Source organism: Benincasa hispida, chromosome 5, assembly GCF_027475165.1.
Source record: "Benincasa hispida cultivar pf3 chromosome 5, pf3_genome.v1.1, whole genome shotgun sequence".
Taxonomy (NCBI): domain Eukaryota; kingdom Viridiplantae; phylum Streptophyta; class Magnoliopsida; order Cucurbitales; family Cucurbitaceae; genus Benincasa; species Benincasa hispida.
Window position 1 is genome coordinate 56575989 of NC_143482.1, and position 12848 is coordinate 56588836.

Below are 12848 nucleotides of genomic sequence, written 5' to 3' on the forward strand. Positions count from 1 at the left end.
GATTTGGTGGTCTTATAGTTTTGTTATGTGTAAAGATCTCTAGATTGGCTTTGCTAAACAAAAAAATTGCTAAAATATTTGGTTGAATCAGAATATAAGAATTTTTTGAAAAGGAAAAAAATTTGAGAAATAAGTTGAATTAACCCGTAAATTCTTTTAAATTAATTAGGATGGGAAGTGATAATGAAAAAGCTATATTTCTTAAGGTGTGTGTAAAATTACCATTTTCTTTTCTTTTCCTTTTATTTTATTTTATTTTTTTTTTTTTGAAAAATGAACTTCATAAAAGCAATCTCAAGATTAATGTTTGAACTATTTGAATTGCCAAGTTTTTTAAGGAAGAATAGTCCAACTCATTAATCATATATAGTTTGAATTATCAAAGTAATCCTAAATCAAGGGGACAAAAATATAATTATTTGATTTATAGGAACTATATATCAATAATTGATGACGATGACCAACCTTCATTAAGCTGGGGATTTGAATCTCCTTACCTCCATTTATTATTCTAAAATAATAGTAATAATAATAATGGACGACGATAAATGACTAGATATTAAATAAAACATTCATCCACCATTGTTGACTTCTTTTTCCCTCTACACCTTGCTCAAATTATTGTACAAGACAAAAATACTAAGTTTACTACATGTGCATGTGATTGAAGAAATAAGATTAAATTAGTAAAAATCCACGAAACATAATAATTAAGCAAAAAAATATCATAAATGTAAATATAATACAAATAATAGATATTTTAACTTGTTTAAAAATCATCAAATGCGTATTTACTAATTTAAATTTGTTTTTATAAATTTTTTCCCGAAATATTCATCGAAATTGAAGTTTTATCGATAGTTCATCAAAACTATTATAAAATTAAAATCTCGATATTTTCGTAGGCATCATCTATATTTTAAACGTTGGCAGATAGATAGTTTTAGTTTGAGTGCAAGTCATACTCCTATTCCATGCTCTTTCTTAATTTTGATAAAAGGGCCCATACACATCCCAAAGAAGGTAAGGAATAATCTCCTTATTGGTTCTGTCTAAAACCTGGTTGAAGCCCAACTTCAATTTTGTTCAATTTATTCTTTAATATCCCAAAACTTATAAAGAATCTCTTTGTGGTTGTTCGGATTTTGATAAGATATTAAAAGAGTAGTTGTCTCACATCAGAAACATTTAAGAAAGCGATCGTTTGATTGGAGAGTTTTCTACCTGGGAATTGACATAAACATCTAAATCCCATATTTGTTTCACAGTTTTCAAACATATTTCTCGGAATAAGTTATTCCAGACATCCTCATTTTCCACGTTTTCTATTCCCTTCAAGAACTATTCTCTCTTTTTCCCCTCTATCTGATTCAACATAATTAATTAATTAATATAAATAGTTGTTTTAATAAATCAATAATAATATTTTAGAATATTTACTTAACTTACCTTCAGAATAAAAAAAATATATATATTAAAGGAATGCAACTACTTTTTTACCTATATTATTAATTAATTAACTAATAATATCTTAGATATGTTTAATTAGTAAAGTAAGATTAGCTAAATTTAATTAGTATGAAATTTATTTTTCAATAAGAATAATTCACTACTTTATTAATTTTTAATAATCAAGAAATTATTTGTTGAGATTAATTTTAATTTGATCATTTACTATGAAAATATAATTACTATCGATTATTCATAATCAATTAATTATTTATTAGGATTAATTGATATTGCTTCTTTCACTTGAGATTAATTTTAATTTAATCATTCATTATAGACATTTAATCATTATTGATTATTATAATAAGTTAATTACTTATTACGATTAATTTATATTATTTCATTCATGATTAACATATCATATTTATAAAATATTTTTTTCGTATTCTTTATTAATATATCATATTTTTGTCTCATTTTTTCACTGTTCATATAATATATTATTTATTAAAATATATTTTCTTATATTATTTAATAAAATCGAAATTACTAATATTGAATTTAATTAATTATAAAAATGATTAAATATTAAATTATAATTATATGATGTTTCTTAAATATATCAATTGGTTAAGTTTAATTATAAGTTACTCCATTTTTAAATATTTATAATTAAAAGTATTATTATTCTTAATTAATTAATTTTTATCAATATATTGAATAATATTTATTGTTTAATTGATTAATATATTAAAGTTATATAAGATTTTCAAACTTAATTTCATAAATTAAGTACAAACAAATTTTTATTCATAAAATTCTGATAACTTTTCTCATACATAACCAAACATGGTCATCTTTGATTTTCAGACATCTCATTTGTAGGTATCCTATTCCTAGACATCCTTTATTCTCAAGCGTCTATAAAACCTTAAATCAAACAACCTCGAGATTATTTGGTTTTGAGGTTTTATAAATGTCTGAGAATAGGATGTTTGGGAATCAAAGATGATTGTGTTTGGTTGTACATGAGAATGATATCAAAATTCCATAAATAAAAATTATGTTTGCATTTAATTTATGAAATTAAGCATGAAAATCTTATATAATTATAATAAATTAATAAATTAAATAATAAAAAACATTAAATATATCAATAAAAAATAATTAATTATGAATAAATAATAATTTTAATTATAAGTATTTGAAAATTGAGTAATTAATAAATAAAGTTAATCAATTAATGTATTTAATGAACGTCATACTAATTATAATCTAATACTCGATCATTTTTATAATTAATTAAGCTCAACATTAGTAATTTTATTTTTATAATATATTTTAATAAATAATATATTATATAAAAATATGATGTATTAGTAAAAAAAAATTTAAAAAAGTTTTGTAAATATGATATGCTAATTTAAATTAAGTAATAAAAATTATCATAATAAATATTTACCTGATTATAAATAATCAATAATAATTATATGTTCGTAATGGATGGTTAAATTAAAATTAATCTCAATAAATAATTACTTGATTATTAAAAAAATAAAGTAATAAATAATTATTATTAAAAAATGAATTTTTGTATTAACTAAATTTAACTCATCCTAATGTACTAATTAAATATATTTAGGATATTGTTGACTAATAAATTAATAATTTATATGTAAAAATAAGTTAAGTAAATATTTTAATAGATTATTATTGATTTATTAAAATAAATATTTATATTATTTTTGTTAAATTAATGTTAATTAATTAAATAAATATAATCAAAGTGAAATTATGTATAACATGAAAAACATTTGGAGAGATAGAAAGGAAAATGAGGATACCTCGGAATAGCTTAGTCCTAGAAAAATGATAAAAAAAAAAAAAAATTGTGAAACAAATATGAGATTTGGATGCATGTGCCAATCAAATAACCCCTAAAAGGAATTTATGTCTTTGATTTCAGATCCATCCCAATTTGAAGCGCTTAAAAGAGTGTTCTTGTAATTAAGATCAGAAGAGATTTGTGTGTGATTATGATAATTATTCATATCGTGAAATTTTTTTTATCCTCGATTTTTTATTTGGTTTAGTGTTTTTCACGTTTATTCTTATGTTTTCAGCTTTATTACTTTCTTTTAATTTTTTTGTTTTTTTTTTTTAAGTTTATTTTTGTGATAGTAATGAGAGATTTATCCTAACACTCGCTTCGACAACTCGAGGCATCCATCCAATCTATAACTAAAAATATATCAAATCAGAGGAGACCAAGAATCATATGGAAATGAGACCAATAAATGTGAAAAAAAAGGTTAGTATAATCTCCTCTAGTTTCTTAAACTATATATGTATGTCTATGTCTATTAGTCTCCAATGATCACCTTACAAGTTACAACACAAAAAGGGTATCATTCTTCAAATTCAAGTGTCACATATGTTTAATTTTAGGAGACATTGAATTATAAAACTTGTGAGTTAGTTGGGAGAAGTGAAATCACTACACAACTCATACATATAAAAATTGTAAAAATTGAAGGTTAAAAATTTAGAAAAATATGCGTAGAATTGAAGGTTAAATAAAAAGTTAAGCAAACAAAAATAACCACGATTACAGAAAGCTGTACTAGATACTTCTGACTTAATAATTCAACTATGTATCTAAAACACTTATTTTCTAATAACTATGCACCTCAAATATAAGCTTCCTATCTTCAAAGACATACCAACTCTAGACTTCAGAATTCAACTCGATGCCTTCAAACAATTCAAAAGGATTTTAAGTGAAGTATTATTAATCACTTTAGAATCACTTTTCTAATAATAAACTTTTTAGTGATAGATCATAAATCTAAACCATTTTGATTATTTCAAAAGTAACTTTTATTTATTAGTCAATGGGACAAAATAATTTTTTTTTTTTTTACCTTATTTAGGAAATTAATTCAAACAAATCCATATTTATTTACCATTAGCCATTAATAAGGATTTGTTAATAAATAAATAAGGAATGTTTGAATAAACTTCCTAAATGGATCAAAAAGTTTTGGATGTAGATATCTTTTGAATTCTACCTAAAGTGAGAATTCTAACTTCAACTTTTAACTTTTGGATAAATGATATAATATTTTAACGAATTGATCGATCTCTTAGACCTTGTTTGATAACTATTTCGTTATTTATTTTTTATTTTTAAAAATTAAGTTCATTTCCTTTCAATTTCTTATAATGATTTACATATTTCTTAAATATATAAATTGAATTATCAGCCAAATTCTAAAATCTGTTTTTTTTTTTTTAAATTTTTTAAAATTTGACTTGATTTTTGAAAACATGAATTAAAAGTAGATAGCAAATAAAAAAAATTTAAAGGTTAAATGAGTTTTAATAGACTTAAATTTTTAGAAAAAAAAATCAAATGATTATCCAACAATATCTTAGGCTAATGTAACCATTTTGTTTTTTGTTTTTGTTTTTAAAAATTAAGTCAATAAATACTACTTTATTTTTCTTTATTATCTACTTTTTATCAATGATTTAAAAAACCAAACCAAAATTTGAAAACTAAAAAAAAAAAAAAAAACTTTTAAAAAAATGTTTTTTATTTTTGAAATTTGGCTAAGAATTTAATCATTGTACTTAAGATAAATGCAAATCATTATAGAAAAGTGGAGAGAAAATAGGCTTAATTTTTCAAAAATAAAGAAAAAACTAAATATTTCTAAATGGGCCTTAATTATTTCCATTAATGGATAATAGTAATATACCTAACAAAATGTGAACATAAAAAAAGAGTTGTTTTTTAATGTTTTCTATCACTTCGTTCACATTTGTAGTCCACCTTAGCTTTATATATTTTATTATTCCAAGTCCACCCGAAGTCAAGAGGAAACTAAAAGCGGAAAAAAATCTTGAATTGTTATAAATAAACCATTGATTAATAATATTTTTTTATTTTTTGAAGTTTCGAATATAATTTATATTCCTTTTGCAATATAAATGAGTTGTTTTTAAATATAAAAAAATTGAACCAAAATATTTACAAAATATAGCAAAATTTTAGAACTATTCATATCTAACAGCATCTAGATTGAATAGACTTCTATTAATGTTTATTCGTGAGACACTGAAATTTTACTATATCTTATTAATATTTTCAACAATTTTATCATTTGAAATAATTTTTTTTAAAAAAAGAATTATTCGAGTGATTTTGCTATATTTCTATCTAGGTCATTATTCTATATTTTTATTTCCCATAAGTTATTTAGGAAAATATTTTGTGATTACGCTTCAATCAATTTCATTTTATTTGGTTTATTTCTAATTTTTATCATGTATTTTCTAAGTTCTATAATCTATTTACACAAATCATTAAATTTAAGAAATAACTACACAAAAGATTTATTGAGGATTGTTTTGTCCAAAAAAAAGAAAAAAAGGAAAAGAAAAAATAACTTCACAATAAGTAAACTGATTTAAAATAACCAATACATTCCCTCCAAACTTTTACAATATTTTTTATTGATGATGGGTAGAATAAGAGATTTGAGTCTTTAATATCTCAGAAGTCGAAATAAGTATAGTTTAACTCACATAATATTTAAATTACCATTAGAAGTTTGATTTCCCCACTTATAAATACCTGATCGAGGAAATATACTTGTTATGCTCATATATTAATACGTTTTTAAAACAATTGTAATGTAAAAATTAATATCATCGTCAATCTGAGCATGACTCAACTAACATGAACTTGTACTATTAACCTTAAAATTTGTAGTTCAATCTCTCACTCCACATATTATTAAAAAAAATAGTAATAATAATATGGGCAAAATAGATTTTTGGTCAACGAGATTTGAAGTAGATGTCTGTTTAGTCTCTTAAGTTTCAAATCGAACAATTTAGTCTCCGAGATTTAAGAAATGATTCTAAATGGTCTCGAAGATTAGTTAAATCGTTAATTGACTAAAAGTGAAATGAGGTGGACGTTAAATGATGAATTGGTTTATGTGGAAAATTTTATTAATTTAATATTAGTTTCTTTAATGACGTGGACTCTCTTTTCTTTTCATCGTCTCCATCTTCTTCTACCTCCTCCGGCGAATTTCTGATTGTTGCAGTGGCCGCCCAGTGGAAACGACGATGACCATCGCAGGTAAACGACGAAGAAGAATGAGCTTTAGATCTAAGGTTGTTTGAAATCTCTAAAAAATTTCCCAACTCTCTTAACAATTTTCCCAACGACAAGTCGCATCCGTGCGACTCAGACGATCCACAAAGCTTAACTCGGTCTCTGGAGAGTTGGTGTGAGGACCCATCGAAGCCGGCGGAATCCTCGCCGGCGATCTTGAAACTAGAAATAAATCTCGAAGCATATAGACAACATCTTAATGCGACGAAGTCAGAGGAGAGCCCAAGCTTTGAGTTCAAGGCAAGGAGAAAGAGCCAGAGTCACATCAATGAAACTAAGAGCGGCAGAAAATTTTTCTCTGTTCTTGAGTAGTAATAATTGATGTATTTATCAACAATATGAAATTTAGGGATCGGAAATCAGAAACCCCATTATCGAAAAAAGAAGATGGATCAGGAAATTTTTACCTTTCAGTCGATGAACCACCAGTTCTTAATGTCAATGGAAGAGGAAGATTGTGAAGAAACAGCCCTTGTTGGTTTGTTTATGATGTTTAGAGAGAAATGAGGCAGCCACCATAAAGATTAAACCAGAGGAATGAAAAGAAGAGAATGGAGATTCCTTTAAAGCCTTTATGGTCCGTTTGATTCCCGAGAATAAGAGGTGGGAATAAAAAATGATATTCTATCACCGTCTTTGATACAAATTTTTTAGAATAAATTAAGATTTTCTCCATTTCTAATGATTTTTCTCTTTCTCTTACTTTTTATCTATTCATTCTATTGGTTATTCTTTTTTGTTGATAGTAGTTAATATGTTTAATTTTTATAAGTATGTTTAAGTTAAATTTATAACTGACATATATAATTAATTTTATTAATAATAATATTAATATAATAATTTATTGTATTATTATGAATTAATATGAAAAACCATAATCTTTCTTAAAAAAAATATGAATAACTATGATTATAATTACTTAAATCCATTTTTATTGGTAATATATATTAATATCATAAATTATTTAATAAAATATTAATTAGTCTTTAAAAAATATTTATTAATCAATTACGAATAAAATAAGTTAATTTTTTCAATTAAAAAATCTTGTACACTTGTACTTCTAGTTTTAATCTATAATCATAGTTTTTTTAAATTAAAAATATTGTTTGATGATTTAAAATCAATTAGTTTATATCAACTTCTTTTGTTTATATATTGCTTATAATTGACATTAAATAATTAGTTTATTAACTCTTCAATCAATAACAGAAAAAAAGAAAATAGATATTTAAATTAATTATCAATATTTTTTAATAAAAATTAATACTATAAACGTGCAATATAAAAAATTTAATTGATAATAAATATATTAAATTGGATGGTTAGTGAGTAAATTTAGTTAAATTTTAATGGCTGAAAATTGATTTAGTAACTTAATGTAATAAAAATAAATTAACAAACAAAAATTAACATTGAAATTAATTTTTATACTTTATATTAACATTGAAATTAATTATTATTATTTTTATACTTTAGAATTACATAGAAAAGTATAACATATTCCCAGACATCCTATTCACATTCTTATACATAACTAAATATAGTCATATTTGAGTCCAGACATCTTATTCCCATACATTCTATTTCCAGACATCCTTTATTCTTTTATTCTTAGGTATCTACAAAACCTTAATCCAAACGTCTCCTAAATGTGATCACTCTCTCACACAAAATGTGCTCTATTTCAAATTTGTAAAATTTCATAAAATAACTCAAAAACAAAAAACTTTTCTACGGACAATCTCCTTCTAAAAAATTTCTATGACGAACCTTTTTCTAATGTGAAATACCACTTTTACCCCAACTTTTTAAAACCAAAGGATATGCGTGAGTACATGTGAAATACCAAACGACACATCTTTGTTCTCATTATTCTCGATTTTCTCTCAGTTTCTCTCAACTCTCCTTCGTGTTCGACGTCGTCATCATCTTCGATTTCAAATTTTCACTGCTTGTCGATCATTTCTACACATTTTCCACCACCATTTTAGTGATTTCTAAGGTATTTTACTCTTTTCCTTCAATGCATGTTGATTTTTCTGTTCACCCATACAAAATGGTTAGTTCGCTTAGTTTAACGAAATTAATTGCCCAACTGGTTAAACAAATACCCAACTTAGGTTAAACGATTGCCCAATTTAGGTTAAAAGATCGTCGAACTTAGGTCAAACAATATTCTAACTTAGGTAAACGATAGCCCAACTTAGGCTAAACGATCGCCCAACTTAGGATAAACGATCGTTTACTTTTTGTGCAAGTGATCGTTTAGGTTTTATTAAGTGATCTTCTACTTATTACTGCAATGCATATGTTTGTTACAGTTACTAAGATGGCTATCCCTGATGAGAAATATCCTACTACCATCTCTTGTATGGTCCATAAAATGAATGACCTGATTAAGAAAAAACTCACCACAAAGCAAATGGTGATGTTTAGAAAAATGTGTTTTAGTCCATAGCTGGACGTGGACCTTGTGTTTAATGGGCAACTATTCCACTATTTTTTTTTTTTTTGTTAAAAGAGGTTAGAGATCAGAACCCAGATGTTATAAGCTTCAACCTACTAGGGAAGAAAGTAACATTCACCTAAGATGATTTTAATCTGATAGATGAGTTGTGACCAATCAATGAAACAATTGAAATAGATGAAAGCGGTGAGAGAATACCACATATATTGTTTGGATCGAAAAACCCAAATGAGAATAAGGAAAAACTTTGAAAGGATGTTGAGTCCACCTTCAAAAAATTCAGATTTACAAACGGTGAAGATGTCGTGAAGGTTGCATTGGCATTATACATCGAGTTGTGATGATGGAAAAAGATAAAAAAAAACACAATTTGACATTAAGATATTTGGGATTGTTGATGACACTGAAGTCTTCAGGCATTATGACTAGTTGACTGTCATATTCTAACGTTTGCTGAATAGTATGGAGTGCGTTTTATGTGGGAAGAAGGAGTCGCACGATATAAAGAAAGCAGAAATCAAAAACACGTCACATATTACCGTATAAAGGAATTTTTACTTGCATTCCAGGTGCGTAACTGCTTTTCCACTTGAATTTAATATGTATTCAATGGGTTTGTGATAAATTATGTATGTTTATCAAATGTTTTCTTCCATATTGTAGGTTTGGGCTTACGACAAACTGTCAACATCTAGTAAGTTTATAGCCACAAAGTGAGTAAGAAGGCAAAACCACGAATTCTTAGGTGGATGTGTTCTTAGGCTTCATCGTATAAATTGTTGGATAGGAATGTATTTCAACCTAAAAAAGTAAGCATCTATTACAAATTTTAAACGATCACGTATAGTTAATTAAAAGATTGCCCATATTGTAGTAAACGATCATATAAATCACACTAAACATTATTCTCATAGTTCTAAACGATCGCTCACATTAATCTAAATGATCGTTCAAAAATTATCTAAACGATCGCTTAAATTTGACTAAACAGTCGTTTAGATTAATATGAGCGTTTGTTTAGAAGTTATTTAAACGATTGCTTAAATTTGACTAAATGATCATTTAGAAAATTCATGATCGATCGTTTAGTAATTAGTAGTTTATTTCATATGTACTGACTTGTTTACATCATTTACATGCAGAATATTGTTGTGTCGAGACTTATACCAACATTAGATGAGATGAGGTACAAGGAATATTGACTAATAGAGGTGGAACTGATGCAAGCGGACGACCAAATAAGACATGATGATAGCACTAATCAACACTCCTCGATACCCATGCTGACCGTCAGGAGACGTCTAGGGGTCATGAACTATTCGATGAATATACTCATGAGCATGAAACTCCTCAGTCACATCCATTTGTGCAGCCTGTGATTGAGCATTCATTACAACCAAATATAGAGTCAGATCAACACATGAGGGACATGACTAATCGTCATAAAGGAAAAAAGAGGCATGATTCTTCAGACAAGAACTCTAAATCCTTAGGAAGACACAAGCACAAGGTCTTATAAGATCTTGAAAGGGAAAATATCATAATTTTGCAAGGATCTAGCAAAATTGATAGTTATAATCAGTCTAATGGGTGAACACATTACCCAATAACTGAATGAAATAAAGTTGTTAGTTCAACGTCTGGTATGTATTTTATGCATTGATATACAATTGTTTAGTATGTCTTGACAATCCTTTAGAGATCTTTTAGCTAGTCCTAAGTGATTGTTTAGATTAATGTTAACTATTCCTAAACAAGTCTTTCGTGTATTTAGGATGGATGGTTTGATCAACAAGAAGTGGCTAATCATGAGAAACATGATGGTGATGATGATGATAAGCATAACTAAAGAGATGGTGAGGATGAGCATCAAGTGGATGAAGCAGGAGTGATGTTAGAAGAGCCTTCACCATGATCCACCAATATCTTAATACATGCAGGTGGATGAAGAAGGGGGTGATGTTAGAAGAACCCCCCAACATGATTAGCCAACATCTTAACATGGTTTGGTGGATTTAGAGATGGATGATAAGCCATTGAAGAACGGAATTCGATGATCAAGTTAATGATCAAATTGTCATGGAGCCGTCAGTTGATCCACCCATCGATGAACAACTCCCCGTGCAACTATCAGCTGAAGTATAGCAACTCCCTCGCAACCATTCAATTTGAGAAGCCATTTCGACTCCAATTCCGTAGATGAATTACAAGCCAAAGTCAGTAGAAGTGTAATTCAAAAGGATATCGGTGAGAATGAGGTACAACCATTTATGCATAATTGATTTTAACATTATATTCATTGTTTTAGAATTTAAATGCAGGAGAAAATTGATTGCCCTGATCATTGGAAAAGAAAGAAGGCAACCAAATTTTCACCAAAAGAGTTCAAAAGGACAAAAAAAAAAGTTTTAAATAAAAAGAGCGAGTCTATAGAAGAAGAGGATGAACCTAGAGGTTCTTAACAACTTATAGATGAACCTCGACCACCTGTGAGAGAACTGAAACCACCACAAGGGTGATAAACCTAACACATTGGTCTCTATCCTCGACATTTCCATAAGCTCGTTAGATCTATGACTTGTTGTTCCTAGTCCCAAATATTTTTTGGTCGGTATATAAAAAATGGAGGGGCAATCCAAAAACAAAGAATGAGGAGCAAACGGTGGGGTATACCTTCCAAACCAAAGATTTCTTCAAAACATTTGAGAAGAACACATGGGTGATTGGGGGTATGAGTAATTCTAAATTCTTTTATTTGATCGTCGAAGTTTTATATATATGATCGTTTGGGATTAGGTAAATGATCACTTATGATTAGCTAAACGATCGCTTATGATTAACTAAACGATCATTTATGATTATCTTAAGGCGTTTATGATTATCTAAACGATTGCTTATAATTAGATTAACGATCATTTATGATTATCTAAACCCTCATTATGGTTAGTGAAACAATCATTTATGATTATCTAAATGATTGTTAAGGAATAGATAAACGATCGTCTATGGTTTTATACTTGATCGCTTACAATGATATTATCGGTTTATAAGAGTTAACAATGTACATGCGGAAGCAATCAGGATTCTAAGCACTCTAACTACATTAATTTTAAGATTAAAGCATGCATGTTCATAACTTAGAGAAATAGGGTTTTAATAGACAATCTTTGAAGAACCTCCAAATTGGTGCAATCCCTGGACGAATTCTGATCAGGAACACTTTGTGGACCACTATTAGAGTCTTCTTCGCTACTCTCCGACCTTAGAATGAATTGTGGGATCCAATTTGTGATGTAATCATTATCTTGCTGGGGCTGCTACGAAAATCACTTCATCTAAATATTTGATTCCAGTGTCTCTACTGATTTTAGTGCTCTTAGGCTCAACAAAATCCTTGTATAGCCTCTTCAATTTCTCTATAAAGAGAAATATATGACCAGTTCGAATGAAGGGAATTTTGAGCTTGAGAATGGTTTTAGTGTAGAAATTTGGAAGAACAATTTCTTCTTCAAATTATCAACTTGCATGAAGTTTTTCCTCAACAATTTTTACTCAATTTAGAGAGGAAATACATACAATCATATTGCACCTAATGTTGACACCAAATTAACCATAGTGGGATTTGAGGTGGTAATCAAAGTGGGAAATTTTAGATTTTTCCACTAACTCTAATTTCAGTTTTAAAATAGAATTTCACAAAATTCAATTTAAAATGAAGTTTAATTTTAAATAAAA

At 27.1% G+C, this 12848-nt stretch overlaps 1 long non-coding RNA gene across 1 annotated transcript; it reads right to left on the reverse strand.

Moving 5' to 3' along the window:
* Nucleotides 1-6290: 6290 nt before the first annotated feature.
* Nucleotides 6291-7249, reverse strand: LOC120078310 (uncharacterized). Its single transcript, XR_005481982.2, has 2 exons — nucleotides 7051-7249; nucleotides 6291-6941 (listed from the first exon to the last, which is right to left on the reverse strand). It is a non-coding gene; the product is annotated as an uncharacterized LOC120078310 (long non-coding RNA).
* Between the last annotated feature and the right edge of the window lie 5599 nt (nucleotides 7250-12848).